Below are 8,213 nucleotides of genomic sequence, written 5' to 3'. Positions count from 1 at the left end.
CGGCCCCTCGGCCCGTGACGCTGTGCGCGCGCTTGGGCTGGCGCGACCCGAAAACGCCCGGTGCTTTTCTCCTCAGTGCAGTGGGTATGATCCCCCCGTGCCCATCTAAGTGCGGAGTCTGAGATCAAACTATTTCAGTTACGGATCTGAGTTTAGTCCTGCGGGAGACCTTCACCTGCCTTGGTGACAGCCCCAGGGCCTGATTTTCAGTTGCCAGAAATGGGGAAAAACCGTGTTAACGTGATGCAGCCAGGCTGCCAAACTCCACTTCCGATTCTGCTTCTCTCCCTTGCTGCTGCGGCACTTTTGATTTTCACATTTAGGAGAAAGTCCAGGTAAATTTTAGTTTTGGGACTTTGTGATCTTTAACCTACTTCAGACAGTTAAGACGTCATGTGAAGATACTCTGTACGAGATTATATGGTTTTTCAAGTGTTCATATGAAAAAATTCAATAGTACACTTTCAGAAATACAGCACGTACGCAAGTGTGTAGCAACTTAGACTAGCTTAATACATTGTGATAAAGTGGATGCACTGCTATCGGATCTTGAGCAGTTTCCTGCAAATTACAAGAAGGAAGGATGTCTTTAATTGCTCAGTTTCTATTGCAGCGTTGTTTTTAAATTGTAGGAAAATCGTTCTCTGTGGAAATAGCAGTGCTGTCATGCCTGTTGATTTCCTGGAGGTGTCATTTCTCCAAAATCCCTGAAGACAAGTTGCTTCATTGCCCTGAACTTTATTCTCCTAGTCTCAAATTTCTGCATTTTCCTAGAAATTTTAAAGACTGAACTTTTACAATTAGATTATTTTAGTACTGCAGATTTCTAAATATTTAAAGTATCCAAAATGCAAACCTTAGAGACTTATCAAATTGGTGATCTAGAGTGCATTTCGAAAACACTGAACATTGCATCAATTACAAGTTTCCTCAAGTGCAGTCAGATGTGAGAGCTTGGGCTCAGGGTCAATGTCTAAATCCTGGTTGGGTGAATCTGTCGCCCAGGCTAATTCCCAGCCTCCTCTGTTAAATGAGAATAGTGAAATCTTCCTCTTCTGATTGCCCCTCGGATTAAAGTGAAGTGGTAGAACGTGTGTCGAAGTAAGTCCTCAAGGGCTGTTGATTTCCTTTCATTCCAAAAATATTTGAGCATAGCAGGTGCAGTACTGTAGGTATTGGCTAAGACCTAGGAACACCAAACAAGCGCACTGATTCGGGTGGCTGCCTTAAGTCACTTGCAGTTGAAGAGGAAGTAATATATATATACAAGCTCACTATAACTAAGCAGTTATGGAGATTCTCTGCTAGTTTGGGGTGTTTTCTGGAAATTAGTGTGGCATCTGTTTCGTAGTTGGTGCCAATATATATATTCATTTAATTGAGTTGGAAAATAAATATGGGTTCTGAATAATATTAATGTCTGCAAGTCAATGTAATTGATAAAATCGGAAGTTTTCCACCCCCTGGTACCGGAGATCAAACTCCGGTCCTTGTGCTTGCAAGGCAGGCGCTGGAACCACTGAGCTAAATCTCTGGCCTGGAAGTGGTGCTTGATAGGCAGTTTGATTGCATTTGACACTTTCGTTGCAACTAGTTGGGGATTTTGTCTTAGAAATTATAAACGCTTTGCTAAACTATAAGAAATGTTCATTGTTAGTGGGGTTTTCTTGGCTTTTGAATTAAATCCGTGTAGGTTTGAAGCCAAGTCATTAGAAGTGGAAATGTGGGAACACTTGATTAGCGTGTGCTTCAGTCCTGTGAAATGAGGGCAGTGATACCTTTTCCCCGAGATATTATGTGGCGTAAGTGTGTTGACACCGGGTATGCAATGGCCAGTGAATGTTATTGCTCCTCTTTCATTAATCCTAAGTGCAAATTTTCCACAGAATGAGTTTGTTAATCTGTAGGGAGAGCAATCCATTCGTAATTAATAATAGTCTGCCTTTTTTTTAACCTTTTGAGATACTAAGAATTTAATCCAGGGCCATCACATGAGACAGTGTCTTGCTAAGTCACTAAGTTGCTTGCCCAGGCTGAGATCACACTTGGATCCTCATGCCTCAGCCTCGCAGAGTGCTGGGATTCCAGGCATGCACCACCATGCCTAGCTTGGTTTTGTTTTTCACTTGGAAACATTTTTAAATTTTATTTCCAGTTGCTGTTGGAGTCATTCACGTTGACAAATACTTATAGAATAATGACACTGGCCATATTTGTGGGAGGAATTGGCTGTGGTTACCAAGGCTGTAAAGGAAATTTGTTCTCAGCTTTTCATTCGCATGTGTCCCAAGACTGACCCATCTCCATCCCCTAAATACTGAGTGCCATTTTCTTTCAGAATGTTCTTCTGGAGTATCTTTTCCCTTCCCCCAAGACTCGTGTGCTGTAAGTCTCTTTGCTAGCTCTTTTTAAATGTAATTTTATAAAAATTTGTGCTAAATTTTCATTTGGGTAAGTTTCCTTTTCTTTTGGCTGAGAGTTTTATTCTTGAGAAATCAGCTTGAAATAAAGCTCTTATTCACCATCTTGTACTCATAATGAAGCAATCAAACATTTCTTTCCCATTATTCTACTTTGCAAGTGGTACCTGAAGGTTCCAGATGAATACAGTCCCCCAGAGTAGGACTGTGCAGAGCAGGGGAGCTATATAGAACAGAGTTCCAGTACAAAGTCGAAAGTGTAAGTTTTTCAGTAAGAGGAAGATACTGGAATTAAGAAGACTTTATATTAATTGAAGAAGTGATAAAGGTTTATATCAGGTAGACTGCAGTGAAACTAGGAAAGAATATAGACAATATTGGGAAATTCAATAATACCTTTTTTTTTTTTTTTTTTTTGTACTAGAGATTGAACTCAGGACCTTGGGCTTGCGAGGCAGGTGCGGTGCCCCAGAGCTAAATTCCTAGCCCAAATAATGTTTTTGATAGTTTGGGTATAAACTGATAAAGAGTCAATGTTATTACATTTTTTGAGCCATTGATTGGGGGTGCATTTGACAGAAGTTTAAATTACTTGAACAGTATAATTCTTAATTTCTCATGGTCCACTGTCTTAGAGTCATTCTTTTCACCTTCTCGAGTACTGGGCCACACTACTAATGTCTAGGCACAGATATTTAGTCATTCAGGGTACATGGACACAGACTTCCATATATACAGAAACTCACGAGCATTGCTAAGGGAACTTTTTGGAACTTTACTATTGCATTATTAAAAGCCCTTTTTAACCCTGGTAAAAAATATTTAGCTGTGTGCTTTGCCTTTTAGATGGGACTGTAGTAGTGGCTCTACAGGGTAAGAAATATCAAGTATCAAGAGAATTAAGTATGTCTTCTTTGCATTTTTGGTTGTGTGTGTGTGTGTGAGCGTGCATGCTTTACAGTTTATACAGTAGGATATATGATGTTATTACTCAGGATCCAGATATATAGATCTCGGTTTCCTAAGTTTTTATACCCTTCCTCCAGAGATAACCACTGTTTTATTGCCATTTAATTTTTAATCCACTTAATATAAGTTGAGTTGAGGAGAAAAACATTACTCTCTGCTTTAATTCCTATATAATTATTTTAAAAACAGCATGTCATTAGAACAGTGATGCTGTATTCATCCAAGTCAGTTTTAATCCTTGTAATGTTTATAAAGGTTGTTGCTTATCTTACACTCATAAGTCATTTCAGAAACTAAACAGTATTTAAATCTTGAGAAGGAATACTTTGCTATTTAATGGTGGTTACCTGATAGTTATTCAGTCAGGTTTTAGTCTATTTTAGTTAAATATATATAGAACTGAAGTTCAAATACACTGTTTTTCTGTTTTGAGGGAAAAAAAAGGTATCACATTTTCCATTTTCCCTTTGGTTTTAAGAAATCCAGGGACAAGGAGAAAAAATGAAAACCAAGACCTGTCATGTAAACGTACAAGATCCCAATAATGCATGTAACTCTGCTGTATACCTGAAATGTACCAATAAACTCAATGAGGAAAAAAAGAAATCACTGCAGTGGAGTTAAGAAACTCCAATGAGTTTTAGTTGTCACTTTATTTCTAGTTACTTCACCTTGAGCAGCGTACTTAACTTCAGTGTATCTAGTTTCCTCATTTAGAAAATTTAGAAATTGGATGGTATATATTATCAGATTATTCCAACACAGAAGTCATGATTCTAAATGTTCAGTAATCTTCCTCTTTGGGCAAGTGTGTTAGTTGCTTTTCTCTTCATTGCTGAGACAAAATACCCATTACCCAAATTAAAGGCAAAAGCTTTATTTATTTAGCTCACGATTTGTAGAGGTTTCAGTCCATAATTGGCTGGCTGCATGCAGAGTGGCACATGGTAGAGGGGGGTCACAGAGGAGAAAGAGCTTGTGGCACCCATGCAGTCGCAGAAGCAACAAGGGAATTTAACAGCATTTTTCTGCCCCTTTTATCTCATCCAGACCACTGGGGTTAAGGGTGGTGCCAAAAGATGCTGTACTGGTTTAGTAAATGCTCGGCCTTAATGCCAGCATCACACCCTCTAGATTCAGCTACCTCTGAAAAAGTCCTTAGGACTGCTTGAGGCTTGAGGGGGACATCCAGACCCAAACCATAACAAGTAAAAGGAAAGAAAGGCTGAAACATGAACTGTCTTTATCAGAAACAGTCCTGTAAGTGTGTATATGTAACCCTGTGTAATTTCTTATAACAACAAATGATCTGTTCTACCTCCAAAAAAGTGGAAAAAGGACCATCTCGCATGGATCACTATAGCTTATTTTCCTTTCTTCTCTTTTGCATTTGAGTTTGAAAGGGAGAATGTATGATTACTTGATGTGTGCAGCTTTAACTTAGTCAAAATTCGTTTTAGGGAATTTTTAAATAAATACACAATACAATTGAGTATGGTGAATGTTTAAATTTTTGAAAATTCATTACAGTAAAGATTCATTGTTATTAATCGCCCCAGAACACTCGTTATTTTGAACATATTCATTCCATTTTAGTCATTTCTGAAGAACTTGTATGAGTGTTTAGTTGCCCTGTTACGGCTGACTCAGTATCCTCAACTGACTCAAAATGTTTTAACTTTCAGTGTCATTTTGACTTTGGAAAAAAGCCACAGTCATAAGTGCCATATCTGGTGAATAAGGTGAATGGGGACACACCGCACAGGAATGTAAGAGGCTTAGGAGGCTGCTTTTCGGTAGAGTGTCACTCACAGCAGCATTCACAGCCGGCCATATTTTTATCGTTCCTACGAAGACACTCACAAAGAGGACTTAAGTTCCAGAACTGCTTCAGAAAGTGGCAAGAGTGATAAATGTGTTCGAAGAGAGGGGAAGCATTTTGAGGAGGGTCAATGGCAATGTGTCTTTTACTCTCATTAATCATTCACTGTATATTTTTTATCACACCTAGTGATATTAAGGTAATATATATGTATATATTAGGGTGATATATAATGATATTAAGGTAATATATATTATAGGTGACTAAAATGTATGGAAAAAATGTTGAAAGATGACCACATTTAAAAGGTTAGCAAAGTTATACCTGTTTTAACATTTTTGAGAAATTTCTTATTCATATCATTGCTATGACTTTAGTTAGCTCTTAATTCCTGTAGCATTTTTTTTTATATGGAAATATATCTCTTTAGTTAAAAAAAAAATCATTGGAGGGCCGGGGATTTAGCTCAGTTGTTGCAGCGCCTGCCTCGCAAGTGCAAGGACCCAAGTTGGATCGTTGGTGCCAAAAACCAAACCAAAACAAAACAAAAATCACTGGAGTCATTTTGAGTATGATCTTTAAAGACTCAGATACTGGAACGGATTCCCTGAATTTAAACCCCATGTCTGGAATTTATCAGCTCCGTATTTTGGGGCAGATTACTAAACTCTCTATCTTGGTTTCCCTATCTAAAATAAGGATCAGGTAGTACTTCCCTCAGATCCTTCATGGAGGTGTTAACATTAAATGAATTATTACATGTAAAGCACTAACAAAAATGCTTGGTAAGAAGTAGCTATTATAGTATATCGAAATGCTGTTGTGAAGTCAACGTTCTGTCCCAAGATAAGTTTGGAAATAAGTTTGTTACTAATGGTCCTAGTTTCCTGATGGCAGTTGGTTCCCTAGAAAGAATTATAATCAGTACAACACATCGAGAGTAATCATCACTTTTTTCAAGATGTGAATGAGAATCTGAAAATTTTTCTAACTTAAGTGACATAATGTTCAAAAATGTCTGTGTAGTTTAACAGCTTTTTAAAACTATATTTGAGATGCAATAATTTCACATATCCAAAGAGCACAATTTGATTAGTTTTGATGGCTACACAGATACCTGTCTCAAAATCAAATTTAAAAAGGGCTTAGGAAGTAGCTTAGTGTTAGAGTTCTCATCTGGCATCACTGCAGAAAATTTGAAAACTGTTTATCTTTATGTATCTATTACCTCCCAATTTTTCTCATATAAATAATTCTTCCTTTCCACATCCTCATTCCCCATCCCAAGAAACCTCTCTGCTTTGTCACTATATATTTGTTTACATTTTCAAGAGGTTTTCAAAACACAAAATGCTGTATGTCCTGGATTTTTTCATTCAGTATAATTATTTTCAGATATGTCCAGGCTCTTCCTTGTAACAATACTTAATTCTTTTTTTAATTACTGAGTAATGTTCTATTATATGTGTAGTTTATATCACAGTTTTTTTATCCTTTCACTTTCTGATGTGTATTTTGGTTATTGGATATCATGTTTTATATTTTGTCTATTTCCATTCTGAAACTATTAAAGATGTTATTCAGATCCAAGTCTTCAGATGGTACATGTTTTCATTTATCTTAGTTAAATTCCTAGGGATAGAATGGCCAGGTAGTATGGTAGATTTTTTTTTTTAACTTTGTAAGAAATTACCAAACTATTTCCCAAAGTGATTGTAGCTGTTCTACTTTTCTTTTGAGCGATTCTAGTAGGTGTGTAATAGTTTCTAAATGTGGCTTTTATTTGCATTTCCATGATGCTTAATGATGGTGACCATCATACTTTTAAACTATCTTTTTCTAATCCAGGATCACCTCAGTTTTCTTTTTTAAGTATTGTAGTTTTGAATTTTACAGTAGGTGTTCCATCTATTTTGAATTATCTTTTGCTGTGAGATATGACTGAAATTTCTTGTTGTTGTTTGCATATTTGACACCCAGTTTTTCCAGGACCATTGGTTGAAAAAGACTTATCATTTTCCCCAAGCTGTCTTTACATGTTTGTCAGTTTTAGTTATTCTTATGAATGTGGTCTACGTTTGCACTTTACCTTGATCTGTTTGCATATATTGACTCTTACTGATTCTAGTTGTACACAGCTTTGATTACTGTGGCTTCATAACAAGTCTTGAAATCAGATAGTGTTAACTCATTTACTTTGTTCTTTGTTTAGTGTTTCAGTCATTATAGATTCTTTGCATTTCTATGTGAGTTTTAGGTTAGCTCTTTAAGTTTTGGAGAAAAAGCCTGCTGAGATTTTGATTGCTATTTTATTGAATTTATAGCTCAATTTGGGGATACTTAATATCTTAGCAGTATTGAGTGTTCTAGCCCTGTGACATTCTTTTTAAATGAGTGCAGATCTTTTTAGTTTTTTTCTCAGCAATCTTTGGTAGTTTTCAGCATACAACTCTTTCATTAGATTTCATAAGATTAGATTTATCCTTAGGTATCACATTTATTGAGGTTCATAAATTTTTATTTTAAAATTTGATTGTTGCTAACTTATACAAATGCAATTGAGTGTACAATCCACTGAATTTTATACATGGGCAAAGAGTTCTACTTCTTCCTTTCTAAGATGGAACCCTTTTATCTCCTTTCTTTTGCCTGAGTACACTGGTCAGAACCTCCCCTCCAATGTTGAGAAGTGCTTAGAGTAGACATGCTTGTGTTGCTCATGATTTTAAGGGAGGAGTTCTAGTTTTCACCATAAGTCTCACGTTACTGGATGTTTTGTGTTCCTTTTTTTTGTATCAGAGATTGAACTCAGGACCTTGTGCTTGCGAGGCAGGTAGCGGAACCATTGAGCTAAATCTCCCCGTTTTCCGTGTTCTTGATTAGGTTGAGAAAGTTCCCTTCTATTCTTAGTTGCTGTTGTGTTTTTAATCAAGAATAGATGTTGAGTTTTTCAGGGTTTTTTTTTTTTTTTTTTTTTTTATTTTGGTGTTTATATTTTTTTT

General features: G+C 36.6%; 1 protein-coding gene across 1 annotated transcript in view; it reads left to right on the top strand.

Moving 5' to 3' along the window:
- Positions 1–13: 13 nt before the first annotated feature.
- The window catches only part of Ebag9 (estrogen receptor binding site associated antigen 9), a 24,718-nt gene continuing 16,518 nt past the window's right edge, over positions 14–8,213 (top strand). Inside the window, exon 1 of the mRNA XM_010619533.3 lies at positions 14–335. The gene's annotated coding sequence lies outside the window, so the exon portion shown is untranslated. The remainder of the gene's footprint in view (positions 336–8,213) is intronic.

Source organism: Fukomys damarensis, unplaced genomic scaffold (genome assembly GCF_012274545.1).
Source record: "Fukomys damarensis isolate Sample0158 unplaced genomic scaffold, DMR_v1.0_HiC HiC_scaffold_5, whole genome shotgun sequence".
NCBI lineage: Eukaryota > Metazoa > Chordata > Mammalia > Rodentia > Bathyergidae > Fukomys > Fukomys damarensis.
Note: the sequence above shows the minus strand (reverse complement) of the source record. Positions and strands in the feature narration are given on the sequence as shown.